Source organism: Apteryx mantelli, chromosome 10 (genome assembly GCF_036417845.1).
Source record: "Apteryx mantelli isolate bAptMan1 chromosome 10, bAptMan1.hap1, whole genome shotgun sequence".
NCBI lineage: Eukaryota > Metazoa > Chordata > Aves > Apterygiformes > Apterygidae > Apteryx > Apteryx mantelli.
The window spans coordinates 1,747,841-1,773,695 of NC_089987.1; the positions used below are offsets into that span (position 1 = coordinate 1,747,841).

At 41.6% G+C, this 25,855-nt stretch overlaps 1 protein-coding gene across 4 annotated transcripts in view; it reads left to right on the forward strand.

Annotated features, from left to right (window-relative positions):
• The window catches only part of ANKRD11 (ankyrin repeat domain containing 11), a 168,118-nt gene continuing 142,263 nt past the window's right edge, over positions 1-25,855 (forward strand). For all 4 annotated transcript variants that reach the window (XM_067302349.1, XM_067302347.1, XM_067302351.1 and 1 more), the window contains exon 1: positions 1-110. The gene's annotated coding sequence lies outside the window, so the exon portion shown is untranslated. The remainder of the gene's footprint in view (positions 111-25,855) is intronic.

Sequence of the window (25,855 nt, forward strand, 5' to 3'; positions counted from 1 at the left end):
CCCCCCCGCCGCCGCCGCCTCCTCCTCCTCCTCTATGCGGCGGGGCCGGCGGAGCCGCAGGCCTCGCTCGCCCGCGAGGCTGCACTCGGCCCGCTGAGCCCGGAGCGCCGGTAAGGGGCCGCGGGGCGGTGAGGGGGGGCCGCGGCCTGGAGAGGGGCCTCGGCGGGGGTCCGGTGGGGAGGGGAGGCGCGGGGGGGGGGGCCGCAGCGGCGTGCGAAGGAGGCGCCGGGGGCTGCGGGGGGGGGGCAGGGGCCTGGTGGGGGAGGGGAGGGGTGCGGGGTGCTGCTGGGGGGGAGGGGGCGGTGTGTGGGGGGGAGGCCGCAGGCCGCGCTCGGGGGCGGCGGGGGTTTGGGGGCGCTGCGGGGGGCCCCGCCGCGGCGTGGGGCGACCCTTTTCCCCCCTTCCCCGTTCCCCCCCCCCTCGGGGGGGGCAGCGCGCGTGCCGGGGTGAGGAAGGGCCCGCGACACTTTGCTAGGAGGAACTATATATATATTTATATATATATATATATGTATGTATATATAAAGTTGTCTGAAATGGTAATTTCCGTTTCCCATTTCATCATCCCCGGGTAGGCGTTAGCCCTGTGTGTGTGTGCGCAGAGAGGATGGAGTTGAACCGCGCTGCCGCCAGCCAGCCTGGCTGATCTGCGTTTATTTATTTATTTCCCAGTTTAATCTTTAAATCGCTTGGTGTTTTTTCTCCTCGGAGAAGCCTTTGTGTGCCGGGGAGGGGCTGCTCGGCACCTTTGCCCCTTAGCAAAGAGGAGAAGAGGGAAAAAAAAAAAAATCCCCAACCCAAAACAGCTGCACTCCTGCAGTCCAGAATTAACCTCCCCCAGGCCCGCGGATTGATTGCATGTTTAGAAAGGCAAATCGCCGCCCCCCCCCCCCCCCAGCCCTCGCCTCTGAGAAGCCGGGATGAGCTGAGCCCTCGCCGCCCTCTGCCCTTTCCCAGAGAGAGCAGCTGTCCTGCGAGGGGGGTGTGCGTGCGGTTTGAGAACCGGCCTGTTCATTGAGGCACAAGAGTTGGTGTGTTTACGGACTGGCTTCTGCTCTGAGCTTGTAGGTCTGTTTTGATATCCAGTTGCAGGAAAGGGTTCCTCCCCCCCCCCCCGGTTCTGTACACAAAGTACTCGCTTACCGCTGGGGACGCGGCCCTATAGGCAGAGAACAAATTCCAGCCGGGGTTCTTGAAGCTAAACTGCCTCCTGAGATGGCTTCTGAAATTGGGTACAGACCGTTTTTTTTCATGTAGGCAAAGATATTTAGCTGAAAATAAGTCTTGCGACTATAATGCTTTGTAGTTGCTGTGCACTGACTTGAAATGCCGAAATTTTGCAGAACCAAAAGGAACTTTGAGTTAAATGTATTTTTTTTTTTCTGGTTTGTTCATAAGATGGAACACTTTTATATAATCACCTCAATTATTTCCTTTTTCTGGGGAAAAACATTCCATGGAGTCATCAGGAGGGAAAAGAAGATTAACTCTTGCATGTTTTCAAATGGCATTGATATGTTCTTTTGTGTGTGCTCTACCAGGAACTAAATACTTGACTTGATTAACTTAAAAAGGAAAAGTTGGCACTTTTACAAGATGTATTTACCGGCAGATTAAAGGTGTATATTGGAGCACTTTTAAATGGTTATGGTGGCCTGCAGTAGAAATGTTTAAAATGCTACATAGAATATGAAGTAAGAGCTGCACTGACTTCCTCTGTCTTAGTAGGGAAATTCTTAAGCGCCTGGGTTTAATATGCTTATGAAACATCGCTGTTGAAGCCGTGTGACCTGTTTTCTTTCCATGGGAAGGGTTCAGTCAGTGGAAGATCTTCTGTGGGGTGGTCTGTGTTTGTGTGGGTGTGTATTTGTGGTTCTTGTTTGGAGCTGCGTGCATCTGGGTGGCTCCTAAAGTGTGTTTGCAGCATAGTTAACCTCATGGCCCTTGTGCATTTGTCCCCAAAGCAAAGCCCTGTCTGCGTTACTGCGTCCTTCCTTGTGCCTGCTCTCGCTTAGGCTTGTTTGGGGTATGTGGAGCTTGTAGCTTTTTATGCAGAGATGCTCCCGGATTTTTTTCCTTGTTGGTTCAAGGAGAACTTGTTAGTCCTAAAGGAGGTAGTGCAGGAAGGTATAAAACTTGCCAGGGCACATCTTGTCTGTATCCTCCCTGAAAAAGGGCGGTCTAAGCTTTAGTGGAGCTTGCTATGAACCTGTATTATTAGGCTAGCTGGGACTTGCATCACCTCCAGACTCGGTCGGAGCAGTTGTCTGCGTGAGTGGTGAGGGTTTGGTTTGCGAAATTCACAACAGGCCAAGCTGCCTGCACCCTGGACGTGCTCTGTAGAGTTTGGAGAGCGCGTGAGCCCTACGATTTTTGCCCTCCAACTTGATCAGTTCCAAACTGTTTTGCTTATCTTTGTTCCTGAATGGTGATTATAGGAGGCCTGCTCATTTAAATGTTAAATGCTTTGACAAGCTGGAAACTGTAGGCGTGTTGTGTATAGGTGGTTTTGCCATTCAGTTCTGCATCTGCTTTTAAAAGTGAACTCTTGTCCTAATCTCCATTTCATAAAAATGTGGCTCAAATGGTGAATTGATTTGTTTTTATGTGCTGCTTTTTGTTTTTATGATGTTGTAATAGCATTTTCTCAGACTTAAAAATACAGAATGTCCAATATGAATATTGGTTTTGGATGGGGGAAGGAAACTTAAAAAAAACAAAACCAAAAACTCTTCAACAAAGCACTGGAGTTTTCTTCCTTCGTGTGTGGTAGACAACCTGTTCAGATTGTTTTATTTTCTGCTTATGTTTTAATTGACTAAATCCCGAATATGCTTCTGAGCAAACTGAAGTGGATTGCAGTGTTGTGCACCATTCTCTCTCTGCTCAGTAGAGCAGACAAATGTATTTCTCTAGGGTCAGTGAAGACTAGTCGTGTTAATCAATACTGTACCAGCAGTGTTCTCTTTTCAGTAAACCAGATGGACTACTTACAACTGGTAGTGATTATTTTAACTGTGTAATTGTAACATGGCTGCACGATGACAGTGTTTCCTGCAAAGGCTTCAAAGGAAGGTTCTTGACAAATATATCTTTTCAGCGTTTAATCTGTACTCTTTCCTTTGTCTTTGTGTTGTGGCTTTTGGACATAGATTGAAGTACTAATTTTTTTTTCCTGCTTTTCTATAAAGTAAAACAATGCAGTACTCTAATGAAGTGCCTCAAGCATGGGAATAAAACTGGGATAATTGCTTTTTGGGGGCTCCCACAATAGTATATTGGTTTCACTTAGTTCTAGCTCTGCGCGGTGACTGAGGTGAACTAGGAAGACCCTTAAGCTATTGTGAAGAAACTGCAGTATTTCCAAACAATGCTTGACTTTTCTATAAATGTGCATCCTTGTGGTTTTGTTTTGAGGAAAATATGTGCTCTGGTGACTTGAGTTTTCAGGAGTGAGACATTCTAATTACTTGGCGAACCAATCCTTCTCAAAGGAAAGAAAATTCATAGGACCAGAGTTGGTTAATTACATTTTGTAGAATTATCCAGTGGCAGCTTTCTTACGGGGTTATCCCTTCTGCCTCTCTGTTCTGTATGGGCTACCTGAATTTCAGGCTTGACAGTCTGCATTATGGATTGAAATTCTTTCTCAGTATTAAGATATTATGGTGGCAGATGCATAGCAAGTAGTGACAGGTTCCGGTGCTTTTTCTGTACAGCAAACCAAATAACACTTGGAAATATGTACATGGTGGTGGTTCTTCTAATTGTATTTACTTAATGAGGATCTGGTGAAGGTGGCTTGTCTGCTACCTCCATCATGATCAAGAATTATATGTATTTCAGTTGTAAAAGGCTGTGGAGAGAAACTGGGGTCTCCATAGCAAAGGTTTTAGTGTTTCACGATAAACTTGCATATAGTTTCACCCCATCTAATTTAAACAGTCTGCATGACACATTACAGGAATGACTTGTGTGCAGCTTTTAAACATTTTTTTTCTTTCCTGTAAGACAGATTAGAGGCACAGAGTTGCTTTTTCTGAGGGTACAAAGCTCTTAGATTCTCAGCCAAGTGTTATGTAATTTTTATGTTATTGATGCACAGTAATAAAAAAAATACTTGCATAAATGTTAAAGGAAAGCTTGTATAGTCAGTTATTTGAAATCACAAGCATCCTAAACAGTACGGGTTTGTGGAGCTGTAAGCTTGATAAAATACGCTTACGCAAAGTTCTGTCTTTGGTATCCTGCTATGAAGTGGGATACAGAGTTGTCGGAGCCTAGGGTCTGGAGGCCATTTTTTAGTATATTCAAAAGCACCTGGAATTTTCAAGCTTTCCCATGTGAAAACTGGTGTTTTCTAATATATTTTCTTATGCAACTGTTGGGTATTTAAAATATTAATTTGTTTGAATCCGAGTGGTGGTAGTGTTAGCTTCATCTGCGACTAGTTATAGGTGATGCCAATTTGTAATCCTTTACAAGTATGTAACAAAAAAAAAAAAAGCAGCTTAATGCTAATAGCAGTGAAAAATCTGTTCAGGATGCAGCCCGCGTGGAAAAAGGCAGGCACATACTTGGGTCTGTGTAGTCTCCATCAGCTGAGCTGAGGGCTTTTAAAAATCTGCTCTAATTCTTGTGCTCTGTGTGAAATGGCTAATCCCATGAAAGACTCGCACCTTTTGACAGATGAAATGCTGCTGTTTCTTAACTTATTTGAGCAAAATATTTTTATAGATGGTATTAGCTCTGTGGCTCCAAGGGTAATGCAATCCTTATACAAGAAAGATCTTGCTTTGATCTGACAGCTTTCAAGATCCATTCCCAATCACTGAGTTCCATTAAGTCTGTTTATAATGGTGCCCTCAGACTTTTTTCTGTTTATATGACTCTTTAGGGTGTTAACTTTTCTGTGTATTTGAGTTCTCTTTAATAAACTGAAGGAGTAATTGGGGTCAAAAAAGGAACTAATCCTATTGGAAGGTCCAGTTAATTATAGCAGATATTTTGGGCTCCCCAATTCTTCCTCTTGATTCTTTAATATTTTCCCCAAATTGTAAGACATAGAGAAATTATCGAATTGGCCTCAAAACAGGACAGTGGGGCAGGCTGGTGACTTCACAGTTAATTTTGGGAGTATCAGCAAAGTGCAGTTGCAGGCTTGAGGGTCAGGGAGGAGGGGAAGTGGGGCTTCCCCCGGAGACCAGCCTCTTTCCTTTTCTGCCTTGTCACAGCATTTGACATGCCCTACTTTATGCTGTGTCCTTTGAAATTTTGAGGACTAACCCAGCTCGTGTACCTTCCGGTGAGGTTAGCAGAGCGGTGCCATTTTTAAGGCTTGGTGGCTATTCGAGCTCCTTGAAGGAGCCCTGTAGTGCAGCACCATCCAGGGAAGTAGCTTGGGCGCAACTATGAGTATATGTTATAAGCGGGAAGGGCCTCTGGTCTCTTTTAATGCTTGTTCACTGTTTGTGGCACGGCCGTTGTCTTGCTAGACTTTACATGGGAGAAATTGGCTTGGGTTTTCCTGATCCTTGCAGCTTAGATAGTAAAAAGTCATGAACTCCTAAACAGGATTTCAGAAACATGTGCCTCTTCTGATTAGTTTTCACTTTCTTGTTACGTTCATCATGTGAATAAGTCTTTAGTTGTTCTGCTCATTGCAATATGGTCGTTGTGAACAGAGGCCAAAAATGCAGTACGTTAGGCTTAGGAATTAGGAGACAGTGCCCCAAAGTAAACAGAAACCATGCAATAACCCTTAGTGTTGTGGGATAGCAAGGGCTGAGAGTGAATGAGCTGTTGTAGCCAGAAGAAAGTGATGTTTTTTCTAGGTCAGGGTTGAAGCCACTGTCAGGGTGGTGATGTGAAGCATATATTACTGTCTGCATTGTCCCTGCCATATGGATGCGTGCAAGGCTTCAGTGTGCAGTACTGCCCTTGGCGTTCATGCATTGAATTATTTATCCTCTGAAAATCTGTAGGCAGCCTTTTCCCCCCCTCTCATCTAAGGAAACCAAACTTATCTGATGAGTATTTTGAAATAAATCTTCCACTGAAGCAAAGTATTGATTGTATATTATCTTTGTATTAGTAAACCAAAGATTACAACGTTCAATATTTTTGGAAATGCTGAAACATTAAATGGGTTCTGCTGCTGCAGATCTTGATCAGGTGCAAGAGTGCTCAGGCTGGAGCTGTGTTCCTGCGTAAATCCCATGTCTGTTTCTTCTTTATCAATAAAAACTTGAGAGACTTTGAAAATAGAAAGGGTAGAAAATGATTATAAAATAAGCTTTTTCTCTAGTATGTATTGAGAAAACTGACCTTTTTATTCCACGTGAACAATGAGAAAGCATCTTCTTTCCTCTTATATTGCCTTTGGTTTGCTCCAAGAAAAGTGTTAAGGTGGTCCTAATTCTAGTGCTAGACTCTAGATTCTTACCTGGTGATGCCAGCTTCTGCGGGGTGTCACTACAGGATGGTTAAATGGATCTAGGTAACCGGGGAGGGAAGCACAAATTTGGAAGGGAACAGGCTCTGCAATTTTTCTGAAGTGACTGACAGTTTTGCAGTATACAAATGATCCAAAATCATTTGCTTTTACAGTAGCATGGTGTTAAAATTTTACCACAAAATGTGGCAAAAGAAGGGAGATGTTAGCTTCTAAAAAATTAACCACAGTTCAGAGATAAACTGTCCCTCAAGGTTTGGCATCCTGTACAGCAAGAGGCTGGAAAGCTAGATTTTTGAAAATACTGTGCTGCTTTGAATATCTTGCAGTGAAATGAAAGTATGTGTAATTAGGAACTCTGTTTAGGGGGGAAAAAAAAAAAGCAGCATTGAAGGAAAATTGGATGAATGGGAACTTCATTATTAACATATAAAATCCTTAACCACAGTTCTTTATGCATCTTTGTTTTAAATAAAGCACACATGAAAGTTTTTTCCAGAGTGAATTAGTGCACAAAGCGTTATCAGCTTATGTGGGCAGTAGTTCAGAGCAGTAAAAACTATATCCTGCTTACACCTTCCAGCCTATCCTATGACCTGGTCTGAGTAAACAAGTTGTACCAGGATCTCTGAATTACTAGTAAGTAGCTGGGTTTTTTTACAGGTTATTTAGATCCAAGAGGAGGCAAGATAAAGTTCCAAGAAGTTCTCCCTTGGGAATGGTCTCCTGATAACTGCCTTATACACCGAGAAGGTAACAGTTCTGATAATCCTGCTGATTGCAGCTGTGACAGTATCCCATGAAAAGCAGTGATCTCTCAAGTAGACTTTACACTTTCAGTGTGGTCTTTTCAACTCTGTATGCAAAATGATGGCAAGTGCAGATTATGAAATGTTGGTGTTATGATAAGATACAGAGCTTACTATGTGGACTGTGCCATTCTGCCATTGCTTCGGGTTTTTAATGGTCTAAAAATGTAAGCCTTTGCATAAAGTTTTGCTATAGTTGTATCCTCAGATACATGGATGAGATTAGCCATGCTGATACTGGGAAGAGATACAGGTAGATGTGGGGAAAGGTGTGTGTGTGGGGGGATAAACATCCTGTTCATGACTGTGATGCAGTAGTTTAAATACCACTGTGGGAGCCTGTGCTCTAGCTGCAGTATTTGGCTACTTCCCACAGCTAGCTGTCTCCTTGGTTTCATCTTGCAGCTAGGCACAGGGAGATATGTTTATCCAAACTAGACGGTAGGTCTACAGTGAACAAAACTGGGTGTTTTTATGTGAAACCTTACCTTTCTGAACAGTCTGAGGGAGTTAAATGTGCTAACGAGCTTTGAAAATGAAACCCTCACTCCTTGAAGATGGACTTTTGACTCCAGGTCATGCAGTTTCTTGTTGTATCAGTTCAGAAAAGTCTCAGAACTTAACTAAATAGATTGGCCATGCTTAAGGCTCCTCTCACTCCTGTGCATTTCTTCAAAGTCTCAAACCAGTCTTCTGTCTCTCTTTGCAGTTTGTCAGTTCAGGGTAGTAGCTGGCCGAGTCACTGTCATTTGATACTAGTGGAGGAAAACCTGTGCAGAGTGCATCGGATCAAAGGAATGTTTGATCCATCATGACAACTTACATAATTAGCAAGAGATATGCTATTTCCTTACTTTTCTGCTTTGAATATGAAGCATATTGGATTGAGACGCAGCTTTGTGGCATCAAGTTCTCTCCTAAGAGTTCTTACACCCATTAAGCCAACAGTGGCTAAATTTAAGACAGCTTATCATTTTCCACAGTCACAGATCCTATTCTCTTCTAGAGATGAAGACACCTCATATTTCATATAGAGCAAGCTTGAGAATATGCTAGTTTGTTGTTGAGAATTAGAGTAGCTGATGACTGCAGTATCTGTTGTGGTTTCTGTCCTTGCTCTAGCATGCCTCTTGGCAGATGTCAGCATACTGTTCAGTGACTGTCCGGGTCTCTGATCTGTTTGAAGGACTCAATTTTGCCAGCAACCCAGAAGGCTTTTGACTTTTGAACTGGGATCTGAGGTGCCCTGTATTACTCAAAGCTGCTCTGTGTTGTGGGTAGTGTTGGTGAATTAAATCGCCTTCCCCTGTGATTAGCGCTGGAACTGGGGTGTTGAACTTGTTTTGTGGTGAGAGCTGAGTTGCCTTTCAGTTAGCCCTCATCCAAAGGAGAAAAGATCAGATGAGAAGTCAGCTCTGCGGCTTTTTCCTAGTGTGCTGAGTAGTGCTTTTTAGTTAGAAAGCTACAGGTTGTAGTCTGAAAATGCTGAATTTACTTATGCAGTCTCTTCTGTCTACTAGCTTCCCCTACTTCACTCACCATAATATTTCTTCTCCCTTTTGTTTGTCCCTCTCTCTTCCTGGGAGTCTCATCCTACATTCTAGAGATTCTTCTCTGCTTTCTGCCCTCACCTTGGTCTTCCTCCTCTGGTCCTCCTCATCCAGAATTCTTATCTCTAATTTTAGCTTTTCTACCTCTGGATGTTTTTTCCCTTCTGTTCCTGCCTTTCTCCTTTTATCTGAGATCATCCTGCACTTCTGACACCCTCTCGAGATCTGGGCCTTTTGTTTTGTTTTGGTTTTTTGTTTTTTTCTCCATGGTGGGAGGAAACTGCTTGAAAATGGAAGAAAGCTGCAGTAGCATTGAGAGGTGAAGGATCTTAGGACTTGGAGGCTTCTGCCAGTGATGAGGGTTTGGGGGAAGCAGTACCAGCTCTGCTACTGTATGGCTATTATGCTTATCAGTAATAGCTTGTTACCTCTTCTGTAGTTCTGCCCCCACCTATTGACTTTGGTTAGATCAGCTCTCTGAATCGTTGTCTGCCCTATGGATTTGTCCTGTGTTTAGAGCAATGGGGTTTGGTTCCACAGCATCACCAGTAATAGTTGTAGGCAGAATTTACCCTTGTGGAGCAGTGCAGGTAACTGAAATCGGCAAGAGTCCTCCTGATGAGCCTCTTCAGAGAGCTGTTTCTTTGCCTGTCTGGTGCTAGTTCGCTAGATGCAGCCTGCGAGAGCAGGGAAGGGTGCACGGGAGGTCTGCTGGCGGTGGTGCATGCTCTGTATTGCTCGGGAGCCTGGCTTTCCCATGCATTTACTTCAGTTTGCTAGAGCATGAAAGCTGAAAGCTGCATGGTCCTCTCTAGAATCTTGCTTCATGTTAGCATACATTAGCTTACGTTTGCTAAAGAAATGGCTTAGATTTCTAAAGTGGATGTGTTCTGCCACTGTAAGGGGGAAAGCCAGTCCTCTGCAAGAGGATGCAGTGCACGTCAGCAGGAAGCGTGGTACCTCACTTTATAGTTCTGGCATCCTGAAAGGTGGTTGGGCCTGGTGGGATTCATCTGCTTGAAGCCTAGTAGGGGTGGCGTATGTATGCATAATCTGATTTGTGCATAGAATTTAAATTCTTGCTGTTTAAATGCTTACTTGCAGATGTGCAGCCTTATGGTTTTGAAAGTTCTCTTTTGTGAAAGGAGCATTCAACCACCGTAGCAAGGAGCTTCAGCAGAAAACCAATCATGGCAGTTATTGGAGGTTTTAAAGAGATCCGAGCAACTGCTCCTGCTACTGTAGTTAATTTGCAGCCTTTTTTTTTTAATCCAAGATTTGTAGCTGTTTGCATTGCATTGCATGGAGGTAGTCTATATGTTGTTGTGGAGAGGAACGTGGAGAGAACCGTGGTTGTACTGAGACCAGTGACTAAATTAGTTGAGATGATAATTGTAGTGCTGCTGTGGGCTCTGCAGCAAATGCTCTTCAGGGAAAGTGGAGCAGGACTGGAGTATGTTTGGTGGTATGTGAATTTGGTGTTTGTGGGTAACCTAAGCTAACCTGTAAAGATTTTTGTTACCTAGGTACTTTCTGACCTAACTTGTTTTTCTCAACAGTTGCAGCAAATGATTAACAAATGATGCTTTCTATGACTGTGGTTATGTAAAATGTTAATACACTGCATTTTTTTTTTTTTTTTGCTTGCATTAAAATATCCACAGGGCTTAGAGTCAAACTTCAAAGAAGGTAGTTTGCTTTATGGTTGAACCTATGAGCAGTTTTATGTACAGGGTGGAGTGAACTTGGGGAGAATATTGCAGTTTTCCCACTATCATAAAAAGTTATGATCCTCATGATTCAAGTATTGTTCTGTAGGTGGAGGCAAAAGACAGATGCAGAGGTCAGTAGGAGCATGTACAGAATAAGTTCAAATGTGCCAGCTGAGTGAATGCTATCTTCTGTGCTCCCGGCTCACTGAAGTTGGTTTTAAAAAGTGCCTTGTGTTCTTTCTGTTTCTTCCCAAGAAAACTTGCACCTGTGTTGCTTGCAGAACAGTTAGACCATTTGCCCGGGAAAGGAACTTGGCAGGGTGAATTGTGAAATGCAGTTGAGAAGGGGTGCTTTTTTTCCAGTGCAGTATTTTAAACTGTTCTTAAAACGTGGCGCTTCAGAGTAGAAAAGAGACTGTAAGTCAGTTTATAACCTACTTTCTTATTTCGGGCTTTTCTTTGGGGTATGAGCCAAGTGAATTGAAGAATAAATAAATGGCTCCCTCTTGAATGAGAGACTCATTCTAATTAACTTTATTAATGTTTCAGAAGATATTTAAAAACTGAGATGTATTACCTAAAATGAGCACAGTTCAGGCTAAGCAGTCACGGTGGAAGAATAGGATAGGTTTTTTAAGCCTTAATTGTGGGCTTTTGCAAAATTATATGACAACATAGTCTCATTGACCTGTGCTGCTTTTAAACTGTAGTAAAGTATGAGAGTCTCCTAATTATAGAATGAACACAACAAATTCTGAGGTATAAAACACTTTCCAGTTTTCAATAAATAAGTTATAACTAGTTAAAATAAGTCACTATTCCAGTTTCAGTCAGATCTCTATAAATATTCTGAGTGACTTAGCCTCTTGTTTAAAACATTTTCTCCTGGGATGGAGAGGTATAAATGTGCTCTTTGTCTGCGGCCGTGAAAATTAAAGGATCACAACATTCAAAGCATGGATGTTATATCTGCTGAGAAACTGTTTTTTGAGGAATGTGTACTGTAGATAAATGTGCAAACACCTTTGTTAAGGTTATTTGCTTGCCATTCTGTGAGCTGGAATATTTTTATTCTAAATATATAAAAACTGGAAAGCAAAACTATGATCCTTATCTTTGGATGATCTGTTAGCTGTTATACCTAGCATTTTACTTATTTTTGTCAACACATGTGAATATAAACATCTTATCCAGAATGGCCTTGCAAATGTTGCTGCATTTACATATATTGTCATGGAGAATAATTTTCATTTAACTATAATTTGCTTTATATTTTCCTCCCTGGTTGCTATAGAAACACAGTCCAATGTGGCAGTGACTACTAACAGGAGCTGGGTTATGCATCGCCTTTATAATGGACCTCTGTTAATCATGCTGCAGTTCGCACTGAAGGAACCATGATTATTTGCAGGAGGCACTTTATTTATATAAACTGTAAGATGCCTGTGGTACCTCAGATTAATATTCAGAGTTATCAAGTGTGCTTTTCTCTTCTGCAGAAGTTTGGCCATAAGAACTGCCTGTGTATTTTGGTGATTCTGGAATTGGATAGATTTACTTAAATTTAATGCGGGTTAGACTTCATTTTCAATTTTCGTTTCATTTGCAATAATAACCTAACTAGAAACATTCTTTCCTATGCTATATTGTTCAACTTAAGATTTTTAACTTCTGAAGCATGAGAATGAAACTTTTTTTTTTAATCCTTCTGAGTATAAAAAAAAGTTGACTTGCTTTTCATAATGTATCTGTGTCTTTATGGTGGTTGCTGCAGCTAGGTAAACACCTTTCCTGTGACACTAAGCCTTGCCTCTAAGAACAGTGTGCTTTGTCTAGCAGAATGATAGCAAAGCAGTTAATCGTGCTTATAAGAAGAAATGTTTCCTTTTGGCTAAGAGCAGGTAGAAAGGGAATTCTAGTCATATTTGTTGGCTGCCTGTTGATTTTGGGGTCTATTTTGCTGCTCTTGTTTTTGGCATCCTTGTCCACGTCTGTCTCGTGCCACAGCTGCTGTTCTGCTGAACTCTGCCTACCTTTCCATTTGATTTACTTCTGCTGATGAACCCCCAGGCACAGAAAATGCAGATGTGAGGATTATATATGTCCACTGCAGCTGGCAGAGGAAGCTGATTTTGCAGCTGACGACAGTGGACCATTCCAGGGCAGAGGTGATTTAGGGCTTTAGAAACGATCCCTCTGTGTCACCATACAAGCCAAGGGAATAGCAGAATAGGACAGGAGCAAGGAGCATAGTCTTCAGAGTGCGTAGCACAGTGGTGGCCTTTGCCCTCTTCTGAAGGGAGCTGGGGCTTTGGGTGGTTTCTTCTCTATACTGTGACTTGAAGTGTAAAGTACAACGTGATCTCTAGGAGACAGAATATCTGTGCTCGGATATTTTACGATTTAGGATGCATAAGAAAATAGAAGGATGCTGATCTGCTGGCTTCTTGAATTCTCGGTACTGTTTGCCTTCCAGCTACTAGGAAGACAAGTATCATGGTGGTATCGCTGGCATCAGTTCAAATTGAACTCCCCATCTGGCAAATGATTCATTTTTGCTTAACAGGAGGAGCTAACGAAGGGAAAACCACATCAACTTTTTTTAGTCTGTGTACTTTTATGGCAGAAACCTTAAACTGTAACTCAGAGACATGGATTTCACTCGCTTCCAGAACCAGATTGCTCAAAATGAATTTTTCATTTTGCTTTAGGACTTCAAGAAAACTTGTATGTTGGCCCTTTCTTTCCTTTTCTCTGTGGTTAGTGGCCAATCGTCTGATATGTAATTCCAGATTTTTCTAGCATGTGGATACTTTTAGATGCATATGGTCTCACAATAATTTCTTGATACCTTATGAAATAAATTGAGTAACACTTTGTTCTGTAATGAAGTATTAAGAAACTAACCATTTTCCTGTAATGGTGTATAAACAAATAGTGATAACACCCTATTTAATGCATTTTGGAGGAGGTAGAGATAAGGAGGGGAGGCAGGGCTGAATCAAGTTTTATTTTTGTTGTACTTACGCACCATATTTTAGTACAGTTTTGCTTCCTTCCTATGAAACTTGTGAGCTATTACAAATAATTTTCTGTGACGTGTAAGCACAGTGCACTGTATACACTGTGTGTGTGTGTGGTATAGTCTTGTCACTTCTTTGGAACAAATGACAGTAACACGGTAAATGTGGAATTCTCTCCTGTCCCTGTGGATAATGGAAGGGGGGGTGTCCTGGTGTTACTCCTGCTAAGACCGTCTAGATTAGAGGCTGGAAGCCCCTTGGACTCTTCGGCATTAATAGGTACCATTCGCCTCTGTTCTCCGCTGCTTAGTTCTGTGCTTTTCACTGGATGATGTCAGTGTGCTTTTTTTGCAGCTCAGAAGAGGCAGGTGTGATTCATAGTCAGTCTGGCCTAATTTTAATAAAAGTCTGAAAAATGACTTGGCTATAATCAGAATTGTTTCTTTTGGATCTTATGTAGACTTTCAACGTGTTTCCTGTTTTTCTGCGTGTTGTCGCCTAAGCATTCAAAAGCAACCATTTATTTGTGTTCTTTAGTGGCAAATTTGGGATACTCAAATGTACCTCTTTGAAGGGGGTAGATAACATGTTCCATCATTCTGAAATGCCGTCATTGCTAAGGTATCAAATAGGATGATCAAGCTTGCTGGCAATTTATGAAATAATGATCGCTTACTCTTTTGTAATTCACAAATTTTATCTGAATTTTATTCCAATTTTGTTTAACTTCAGCTACCTCAAAATCAAGCGTTCCAAACCAAAGGCTTTATGGGTTGGAAGTATTTTACTTAAGAGCTAAGAATTAAAATACGGAGTAACACAGCAAAATATTAGGAAACAAATTTTTGTGCTGGTGCTGAGTTGAGCTGTTTTTCCAGCTATCGGAGGAACAGCCTCGTATAGAACTGAAGGTAGAGGCAGATGATTGCTCTTGTGGCAGTGTTTCAAGTCAAGGGGTGACATTGTGTTGATAGAGCGTAACTGGGCAGTCTGTTAAACTTTTTTTTAAAAAAGCACGACCCTATAGCCTATATATGAGTTTATGTGACAGCTAACTTGAAAACAGCTTAAGTTCTTTGACTTTTTCCAGGTCTGAGGTGGCTAACTTAGCTAATCTTTGAGAGTGTGTCCCCCCCTCCCCCCAAAAAAAAGTGCAATTGTGAAGGATTTGCTTGATGAATTGCAATGTAAGCATAGTTGTATGCATAAACTAATGCATGCGGTGACTAAGTTACCTTTTGTGGAATTCATTGAATAGACTCTGTTACCTGATTATTCTGTTAAACATTCATTTCTTAAGTAAAAGAACAGAATGGCTTTGCTGGCAGAGGGGGAGAGAGAATTTGACTCTTTCTAAAACTTCACTCTGAAACTGAGAATGTTTAAAGGTTCACTGATTTGCATTTGCTTTTGGTCTGACAGCTAATACGTCACCTATCAGAGGTCATGAAAAAGTGTCAGTCACCAACAAAGCGTTGTAAAGCCAAACTGTCATTCTGCTCCCTCCTTTTCTTGGACACTTGGGTTGACTTTGAGCCGGTTTGCATCCTGTGTTGTGCTTTGGAGACAGTGTTGAATTTGGGCCTGTTAACTCTAGCAGATGAGCTGGAATGGAGGAGCGCTATCTAAGGTGACCTGGGCATGCTCCTGATTTTGGTGTAGATGGTAGTTCTGGGCAAGCTGGGAGCGTGCAGAGGCAGCCAGCTGGTGTGTGGTGGAGGCAGGGATTGCCCCCGGTGGGGTGGGCTCCCCGGCTCTGAAGAGCCTCTCTAGGGTCGGCCTCACCAGGCGAACAGTAACCTGTGAGCGTTTCCACCTCGTTGCCGCCTTCAGATGCTTTTATCTAAAAATACATTCATGTTGCTGTACAATAGGCTTCTCAAGAGTCTGTTAAGCTTTTCCTTTAAAAAGGAGACTTGTATTATCAGGTAAACTATTCTGGAAATAAATAGTACTCTTTATTTTTGCTGTCCACTATTCCTATTTTGCTTCTTCAAACAGAAGAAAATGGGGCGGAAATAATTCTGGTTGGAATTCCCTCTCTGACAACGATAGCAGAAATGCGGTGGAGTTGTTTGAAAGCTTGTAATGATGACAAACTTTGGAGGAACAATCTATCCCAATTTACACAGACGTCACTACACGATTCTGTTTAAATAGTTTTGACCGCAGGCGAAACGGCTTAAGTGTGCTTTGTATCAGCTCTGGTCTGCCCTGCTCCATTCCTTCATTAAGTTGGGTTCATTTGGTTGTAAATTAGCACTTCCTTTTTTTTTTTTTTTTTTAAATGAGGAAAAAAATGAAAGCCTACCAGTCTAACACCTATAAACAGTACTTAGAGTTATTGCTACCTCTGTACGTTATGATTCATCTTTTAGGTAGACAGCTCGCAACCCTCGGTATCTCATTTTAGTTTTGAACAAATTGAGCTGCTGTGCTTAAGCACGAGTGGCTTACGGAGTCGGAGAGCTGATGCTTCTATTTATTGTAAGGCTTAGCTGTTTCTAGGTAGCTTCCGAGAATGCTCTCTGGTAGCAGGAGCGTGAGGGCTAGTTGAGACACAGCACTACTGGCTGCAGGTGAGTTTACTACTTTGCATTGAACAACTTGATAGCTGAATTTCTAGCAGCAAGTTATAACTTGAATTCCTGCCGTTTCTGCCATTAGTGAAGCTCTAGTGGGGTGTTTAAATCCTAGGATACAGAATGACTTGCAGCAAACATTACTTAAGTATGTGTAGCTCTGATTTCAATGCTTGTTGTTTTCTGTTTGCTCCTAAAAGAGGCAAGACGCAGTTTTTACCTCTCAAGCTATTTAAGATTCGCTGTACGTTTTTCTCTCCTTTCATCTTTGGGTTTGCTTTGACTCATTTTGATATGGAAGCTCACCTGCTGTATTTGCTAGAATTTTATATGCTTGATGGAAAGTACACCTGCGTGTGTTTTGCTGACACCTTCTGTTGATGTTAATTGGCAATAGGACTCACTCACAAGCTACTTCGACCATCTGAACAGTTTACAGGGAAGCTTTCTTTAAAACATGGTTGACATTAGAGGGACTCGGGCTTAAAATTAGAAACTGTTTATGATGCACGGTTGTAGTTGTTTACCTTGAACCATAATTATCTTATTTCCTGAGTTAAAAACGTCATGTCAGCTTGCTGAAGCGAGATTTGATGACAAAGGAATTGTTTTTAGCCACCAGCAGAGCAAAGAACACTTCAAATATGTGTCTAAATATGATCTTATAACCTAAAGTGTAGCACACTCAAGATTTTAAATTGGCTCTGGAAGTTGCGTGGGTTTATGGGTAGGCCATTTGGCTGAGGATCAAGGGACTCCGGTTTAATCCCGACTCTCTGTTGTCCTTTTGTCCTCTGCCTGTTTTCCTTGCCACCCTCTGTGTCGTTTATTTGCTTTGCGATCTGTTTTGAAGGAAGGGATATGCCCTTTCACTAGGTGTTTGTAGATTCTTCTCGGGGTGTGGTGTCACGGCGCTGCTTGAGCCGGTTCCCCAGCGTGCCAAGCCAGGGGGCAATGCTGTGCCGCCTTCCCTGCACGAGCGCTGGCTCCTGTCTCCTCGTACAAGTGAAATCAACTTTCTAAAACCGTAGAACAGTACCCTGGCAGCAGAAAATGAATAGGTTTTTACTGGGCCAGCAAGTTGGACTGGCTTACAGATAAGCCCCAGAAGTAGCCCAAGGAGAATCGGGGGGTGAGGGGGCACGAGATCTCCCTTTTCAGCTTTGCTGAGCTGTTCAAACCTGCTTTAACACCTTAACTTCATTTGGAGTCGTCAAGTCCCTCTTCAGGAGCTGGAGGCACCGCTGAAGTACACAGCACATTCGACTTCCTTATTTTTCTATTTTGTAAAGCTTTGTGGTGATTCTTAGTGGTTGAGGTTCGCTCTGCCCTCCTCATACCATTTTCCAGGCTTGCTTTCTGTAGCTGAAATGAAACTGTGCAGCAGTCTGCTTCGTCTTGGTTGTACGGTGCTGTTAAGATGTCCATTTTTCAGGAGAATGAATGGAAAATGGGAGGGGAGCAAATTCTTTAATGATGGCAACTGCTACTTAAACCTGTTCAGGGCTTATAATAGAAGGAACAAATTCTGTAGAAGCTGTCAATGCTTTTGATTTATGTGGTATTTTTTTAAAGAATCTCTTTTATCCTGACCTTAACTTGCCAGGACCTAGACAATAGGCAAAAGATTCCATGTGTAAATCGAGGAGGCACTTCCTTTAAGGTTTATCCTTGCTATATAATTTGAGGTGATTGTAAGCCACTAGTCATGACTGTGGAAACTTAAGACTTGAGCACGTTTTAACAATTGCATTTTTTGCATTGTTTTTTGAGGACCTCCTGGGTCATCAAGCCGGGTCTGCTACTATGGCAGGTAACAGTGTCATATAATCGTTTTCATGACTGTAAGCTCTCTGTTGTGAGCCTCTGAGTGAGACCTGCATATTCTTAAGACCAGAGCCCTGTATCTGAGTCGCAGAAGTATCCAGTTGTGATGTTTGTGTGACTCCACGTAATTTTCCTGGCTGAGGAGGCTGTGTACCGCTGTTTGGAGGGCATGATCATCATGCACTTCTCGGAGAAGTTTGCTCTATTTTTTCCCCTTTGAGAGAGACTACGTGTATATTCTTGAAGGCTGAGCAGTGACTTCCTTGACTCCTCCTTGGCTAATTAGTGTTTTTTAAAAATGGAATGCCTGCATCCTTTTCGCAAATCAGCTTTCAGAAAGGGAAGGAAATAGTTCAGTTATTAATAGTAACCTGTATCCAATTTGCCACTAAATTGCGTGATTGCAAATATCTGAGACTATGTAAAAGGTGACAAATGTGTCTGTCTGTCTCTCACTCTTTTTTTTTTTTTTCCCCCCTCCATCTTAATGTTCTGTATCTTCTCAGTGTGTTTAAAACGGAGCATGGAGTAAGAGAAATTGCAGAATCATACTCTTAAAAACAAAAAAAACAAAAAAACCAAAAAAAAAACAAAAAAGGGGGTGGGGGGAGGTTCTCTTCCCAGAAGAGTTGCATTTTTAACCCTTGCTCCTTCACTTTAAAGAACTGACAAAAGGAATTTGAGTGGAATGGATGAGTAAAGGGCTCTCGGCAAAGTTATGGAGAAGGTATTCAGTCTAATGACAAGAAGTCTGTTTGTTCCACTTCAGACTTGTACGTAGGAGGAATGAAAAGGAGAATGTCCCTTAAATATGACAGCAGCTGTGATCCAACTTAAATTATTGGTTTAATTCCAGAGAACATACTACTTTACTGGTCTGTTGAAGACCAGCATCTTGGAGCTTAACTAGGGCAACTTGAAGCTTCAAGATTTTTATCTTGACTCTTGACTTCAGTCAGTTCAACATTGTGGGGTTTTTTTTCTTTGACCTGTCAAAGATTGATGGTGCTCTTGTTCATCTACAGAAGTCACCTTTGAATACCCTTCTTGATGGGCTATTGGCATCTTCCTTATCATGTATCTTTTTAGATCTCAGATGGTAGCAATTCCACTAGATCGCTGTTTTTTTAGTTTTGTTTTCTGGAAGTGCAGAATGTAAGCTGGAGAAACTGGTATTTAACTTTGTTTGCTAGATGAATATGTTGCAGTTCTTTTACAGGTTCCTGTAGAGAGCAATCTAGTCTTCTGACTTGTCTTTGTTTAAAAACTTGAATTGCTGTAGCTGAGTTTTCTAGCACTTGATTAACTTCTTCTAGGTTTCCTATTAACCTTTCTAATTTGTCAACATCCGGTGTATCACTCATGCTGTAGTCTATAATAGTGCTCTTCTTCCTCTATTACTTACTTTTGTTCGTATGCCCAAGAATAGCATTTGTTGTCTTTGCCTCCTACCTTGTACTTGAACTTATTTTCTGTTGGTTTCTGTGTTGACCTGAAAGTCTTTTCCTGGATAATGTTTTCTAAAATGTTTCCCTTATGAATTACATAGGACCTTTATTCTACGTGTCTGCATGTATGTGGGTGTACTTAAGCTTTAAAAAATTTTTATGCATCTATGTGATTATCTGACAAGAGAGCAATTGGACTGGAAATGCATTTCTTTTGAGATGGGGCTCAGGCAAATGTTTAGCAACTGGAATTTACAATTTCTTCTCCTCACTTATATGTGAACTAAAAATTGTCATGGAACAGTTCTGCTTTGAAAAACCACATTTGTGCATTCTGTATCTATGTCAAATGGTTCAGGAATTAACAGCTTACTATACCCTAAAATAACAGCTTGGGGATTCTGGAAGTGTTGATATTAAATTTTATGTCTGGATAGCTAACCAAATCAGGTTATCTGAAGGAGGAGATGATGCTCTGTGCTTTTATCAGAAGCACTTTCTCACATGCTTAAAATGTATGTTTTGCTGTGTATCAACAGTAGTGCAGTGTTTTTCAAAAGCAAGGCGGTGACTACTGAATACGTCATACTTAGGCTCACTTGTCTAGTAAATGATCTGTATGTGCTTGATTATGCATCATCTTGGAAGAGACTCAACCAGGTTGGAAAGACCCAGCAGTCTTAGGTAAATTACATGTCGTAGTGGAGTGCCAAAAAAGAATAATAAAGGTCTGGGGGATTATTTGGAAGCAGTGGGGCTAAAGACCTAGCAGGCCTGTAGCTTCCTAGGCTATCTAAGTGTCAGTGCGTCATTGTTTTTGGGTGCCTAACCATTTTCTTATCTCCATCCATGATAGGGATGACTCCTTAGTGTAAGTTAATGCTGTTATAAGGCAAATATTCCTAGCATAGTTTAGATTTCTCTATTCATTTGCCAGTAAATGTGGATTATGTTAACTTAAGGTATCTAACCTTTTTCTTTTTTCTTTTTAGAACTAGCAGAGGTTTTCTTATTTATGCAGACTAAATCATAGTGTAGAAAACGACATGTTCTCTAGACTGACGGAACAAGTCTTGTCTCTACTTGCTTGTACAGAAAGGCAAACTATAGCCTTGAGCTTTAGTCCAAGGTTGGTTAAGGAAATTGCAGAAACTGTATTTTGACTTAATACTTTCCACTCATCAGAGAAGCCACAGAAGGGTGGTAAGGGTGAAGGAAAAGAGATGAGAGAACATGTTTATGTATTTCTATAACTCTTAATTGTGTGCATAGAATTGAAAAATCTGGCTCAGTGGAAACTGTTCAGGCTTGCTTTGCTCTTCTGCCACATCACTCCAAGAAAAAACTGAGTTACTTAAATGATTTAAACTTTCAGGTTGTGCTGAGGGCTGGGACTTTTCTGACATCTCCAGTTCTCTTCCCCCCCCCCCCCCCCCCAGTACCTTTCAAACTGCTTTCACAGGTCTTTCCAGGAGGAAACGGTGAGGTGTTACGTAGTTCTAGGGAATAGTAATTTTGAGATATTCTTCAGGAGTAGAGATCTTTAAAAATCTGATAGAAAGAAACCTGATAACCAATAACAAAGTTGAAGTGTCCGGTAATTTCCAGGAATTTATTACTTAACTGCTTGTTGTGTGCTTGCAAGGGTTAAAATCAGTGAAGTGGTAGGTAATTATTCTGTTGATCTTTTTTTAGTGTAGTAGTGTTTAACTGATTTTTGTATTTAAATTGCATTAAACTATTTTTTGATGTACTAAAATGAATATCAGAATTTTTATTTGAACTTACGAAGTCTGTCTTCTATAAAAGGCAGCATAAAAATGTACCATACCCAAGCATCTTTCCACATTCTTCTTATAAGCATAGTGTTTGGAGTATTTAAGAAGTAGATAACAATAGTATTCAGTAATTCTTCAGTGTCACCCAAGAATATTTGTTGTTGGAAGCTCAGTTTGACTGTCAAATCAGTGTGTAAATACAAATGTAATTTAATGAATGGAAAGAAGCACAAATCTTGAGGAATATCTAAAACATATTGAAACTAGTTATTTGACACCACAAATTCTGTGTTCTTTCATTGGAGGTCTCTAAATAGCTTAGTGGTGTCCATATCAGACTTTCAATTAAAACACCTAAAGGACAATTTAGTCCCACAAGCCATAATTCAGGAACCACATCTTTCCCTGTCTTTTGGGTAGGATAGATTGAGCCTAGGGCTTTTCAGCCCACATATAAATATCTTATTCCTCTCTGTTTTTGAGGAACATATCAAGTTATTTTATTTTTTGTATGAAGTGGCAAAGAAGACGGGAGCTTTAAAAATGTAGATCTCAGCATGCATATTTATCTGCAGGGCAAAAGAAAGAAACTTTAAGACCAAGAGTGTATTGTCTACTTAGTGTCTTAAAGCTGTCAAACTACGTTTTAGTTAATGTACAGAGTCTAGAATTCTACCCGCTTTGTCACTCTCGAACATGCTGAAGTTTTGTTGTGTGTTTGGGGGTGGGGGGGAAAAAGCGGTGGCATCCTCTCTGCATGCTGCTTCCCCCCTCCCCACGCTCCCTTCAGTGCCTGGAGTCGTATGAGCATCTTGATTGTTGAAGTATTGGTTTTTTTTCTGTAGATTCTGGTAAAAGGGAAATTCTTTAGCTCAGACATTGCTATTGAAAAGTCCTTATTAAAGCACGCATGGCTTGTGTGTAAGCTACCGATCAGACGCAAAGCACTTCAGTTAAGTGCATGTTATTTATCTTTAATTTCTGCATATTGCTTAAAAACAGCTTTCTTCCCTCCCTCTGGGTCTGCAGTACACAACCTCTCCTTTCCTCCTCCTTCAGCAACCCCCCAAACTATTTTGAATGGTCTTGGTGTGCTTTTCCAGGCTCCTAAGTGAAACTGTCCCAAATCTGATGGTCTTTCCTTAGCAGTATGTGCCCTCATGGGGTCAAAGGCAAGATGCAACGTTGCTGCTGGTGTGACCAAAACCTGTTGAAAGTAACTGTTTGAAATAAGGCTTAAACATGTGGGCTCTTTCCTACTCCCTGTAAAATGAAGATTGTTAACTAGAGAACCTTTCATTGCATTCAGTTGATCAAATTAAGAATTATAAAATTGTTGGATCTTAAACACATTTTTCATAGAAACCCTTGTAAGTGGCTCTGCATCTCTTGTACAGAGCTGATCCAGTTTTATCCTTTTATTGCTGACACCAGTCTGTCAGGGCACCTTCTGCCGAGCTGTTGGAACCAGTTAGCATTTCCCTGCCGGATCGCAAAAGCCTTCCACATCTGCTTTGATGTAAACAGCCTATATTTAATATAAGTATATATTCTGTTTTCGTCATGTTCACATCTTGTGGTTGTAAGGTGCTTTTTGTCTTCAAATACCAACTTGTTATCTATAAAGATACAAGATTCCCTTTTAAAAGAAGTTTTAGTTACTTAATTCCTAATTTCTTCAATGCAGGCTAGCAAAAGTTGCACAGAACATCTCAGATCTGTGCTGCATACCGATCTGTCTGGGAGCGCAGCAAGGGGGATCAATAACTAATCAGGGGGTAACCGCGGAGGTCAAAGCGGTCGCTATTAAAGCACAGAAGTTGGTGGGAGAACTTCAAGGGGTTGAAACATTCTTCTTTTTTAATGGAAGTGTGTCTGCTTACCTTAGGTTTCCAGATTTCTTCATGTTAATGTAAAATAAAGCACTACAAGTTTTGAAAGACTCTGAGACTGTTTTAAACCAGAGTCTGGTCTCCTTGAACACCTCATTATCTGGTATTTATACCACCATTTCATTGCGAAGAAAGGCTTAATGGCTGCCATTTTGCATTGCAAAATGGTTTCTGCGAAGCTGCAGCTCACTTTCAGTATGCGTTTGAGCGTAGTCTGACAGTCAACCCTGTAGGTTCACGGAGGGGAAAACAAGTGGAGTAATGCTAGTTTTTGAAGTGATTCATTTTCATCAGACTAAAGCTGAGAAAATTGGGTGGGTAAACGCTTGTAACAGATCATTAATTGTAATTTAGGCTTTTGAAAGTAAAGGTTTTAAATTGAAATGCTGGATTCTGCACAACTGGAATGTTACACGAGTGGTGCAAATACATATAACCAGCCAGGTTTTGCCCATGATCTGCATGTTCACTGAAGTATTTGCTGTGCTTAATTGATGTTCAGTAATTTGATATGCTTTGAACAATTTCACTAAGAATTTTACATTTAATTGCAAAAGTTACTTGGCTCATACGCAGTAACTATCTCAGTGTTATCAGTGCTTTATGTCTATTTTACGTGTGAGTTAAGTAATGAATAAAATATATCTATATATCTAATCTGGGAAGCAGATGTAAATAGATTTTGAAAATTGTGCATCAGTGTGCCATGGGACAGGATTCCTTTAGACTCCCATAATGATTTGGTTTACACATAATCCTAGTCATTACCTGGCAGTAAATAGCAGTACTGATTTTCCAGATGTGGCAGTTGAAATTCAGCTTAATCTGAAGAAGAGCAAACAAACTTTTGTATACATTTACTTTGAGCAGATAACTCTAAACTTGTAACTTTTATTATGAGGAGAAGAGGGGAAAATGGGTAGGGGAACCGTGCTGGAAGAGATGCTGTGCAAGTATGTTCTGTATCACCACAGATACCCATCGGGGCCCCTTCAATGCCCCAGGAGTCATTTTTCGAAAAAATGGAAAAAAGCATGAAGTAGCTGTATGACTTGATCTCCTTTCCTCTTTTCAAAGAGCAATGACAGAAATATCTCAGTTGTTTCCCTTTGCTGGGCTGAAAACGTCCACCTGCTGCAGGATTTCCTTTCTTTGGGCCTGGGCTGTGCACTTCAGTGTGTTCTGTGCGGGTTGCTTGTTTTGGCCTGCTCCTCTTCGTCGCGACTCCTAAGACTTTCCTCCTTCGCTTGGTTGCTAGCAGCTCCACCCTCACTGGTGACCTTCCATTTTTCATTCGAGAGAGCAGAAGTTTCTTGAGGCAGACGAGGCTGTCGGGAGGTGCCGGGCGCCTCGGCCGCGTGTGTCTTGGTGCCCCTTGGGGTTTCTCCTCGGGGGTCTCTGGGCTCGTTGCGCTTCGCTCGGGGCCCGGACTGGTAAAACTCGCTTTGTTTGCAGCATAGCTGTCCTGTTCCGCTTAAGGCCTGTGCTCTTGGTTCTTTAAAGATGATCCTGTTGGAAGCAGATGTCCAAATTTAGCTGCTTAATGGAAGGAGCTTCGTGTAAGATTACAGTGAAAGACAGCCATAAGGTATAAAATTGAACCGGATGCCACAAGCTGCACAGGGCAAGTCCTGTTGACTGCTATGTTGTGAAAAGATATAGGTAACTAAATTTGTGTGCGCTGTGGAGCTGGTACCGAGAGCTGCGCCTTAAAGAAGGTTGTGGACACGGAATTTGGGAGAACAGTAATAGATTAAAACAGGGTTAAAAAAGGTTGGCTGCTGCAAAGAAGCTTCAAAGTAAAGGCATCAGCATAGGGGCTGTTGCAGGGCAGCGCAGGAAGCACAGCGTGGTTATGAGGATGATGGCCAGTACTCGAAGGTATTAGGATTAAGGATGATCTGTGTGAATCGGGGATTCTTTGGAATGTTGTAAGGGGCAACTGGAAACGGATCAAGCTAGAGGAAAAGCAGTAGTTAGGATTTGATTCGCTTGGGATGGATTTAAAAAACACATTTTGTACTTTGTCATTTTATGCATAGGAGTTTATATATTATATATGAAATTATTTTACAAAAGTTCTCCTTTTAGAAGAGAAGCTAACTTGGAGAAATTCCAAATCCTCTGTTAGCTATAACGGAGGTTTGACCGTTGTGTCCCTCAGTATGGTTCAGAGGCTAGAGATGAGACGGGATTTTGTGTGGGGAATTGGCAGAGACAGGAGTATGTGAAGGTGACGGTTAACCCTTTAACCTGTTTGTGCAGACCACAGCACCTTCAGACTGACTCGGGAAGGCCCAGTGCTTAAGCTTCAGGTTACTGCTGCTTGTCTGACACGTGGAAACCTTTAGCAGTCGTAGTCTGTAGTATAGCATCAGCTTATTTCTTTTTAAAAGGCTCCTGCCTTGGGCTGGTTCTCTGTGGAAGTGTAGGAGAAGCTCAGATATTGCTATTATGCACCTAATGCGTTTTTTTGAAGAAGTTCTGCATTTCTCCTTATAGCATACATTGAGTCTTTCCGTATCCACAGATTCCTTACTAATGTGGAACAGATATCTGGAGGTGGTTTCATTTGTTGTGGACATAAAACCCTATTTTACCCCCAGACTTTTATGTGCGACTTTGCTCAAACTCTCTGCTCTTTCACGTTGCAAACCTTCAAATATATGCTTATTTGTGGTTCAAACTGGTCCTTGCTCATCTAACTTGTATGAGCTGCTGCCAAGCTGTGCTGGTCCGAAACTTGGCCTCCTTAGCGTTAAGGAGCAGGCAAGATCGCC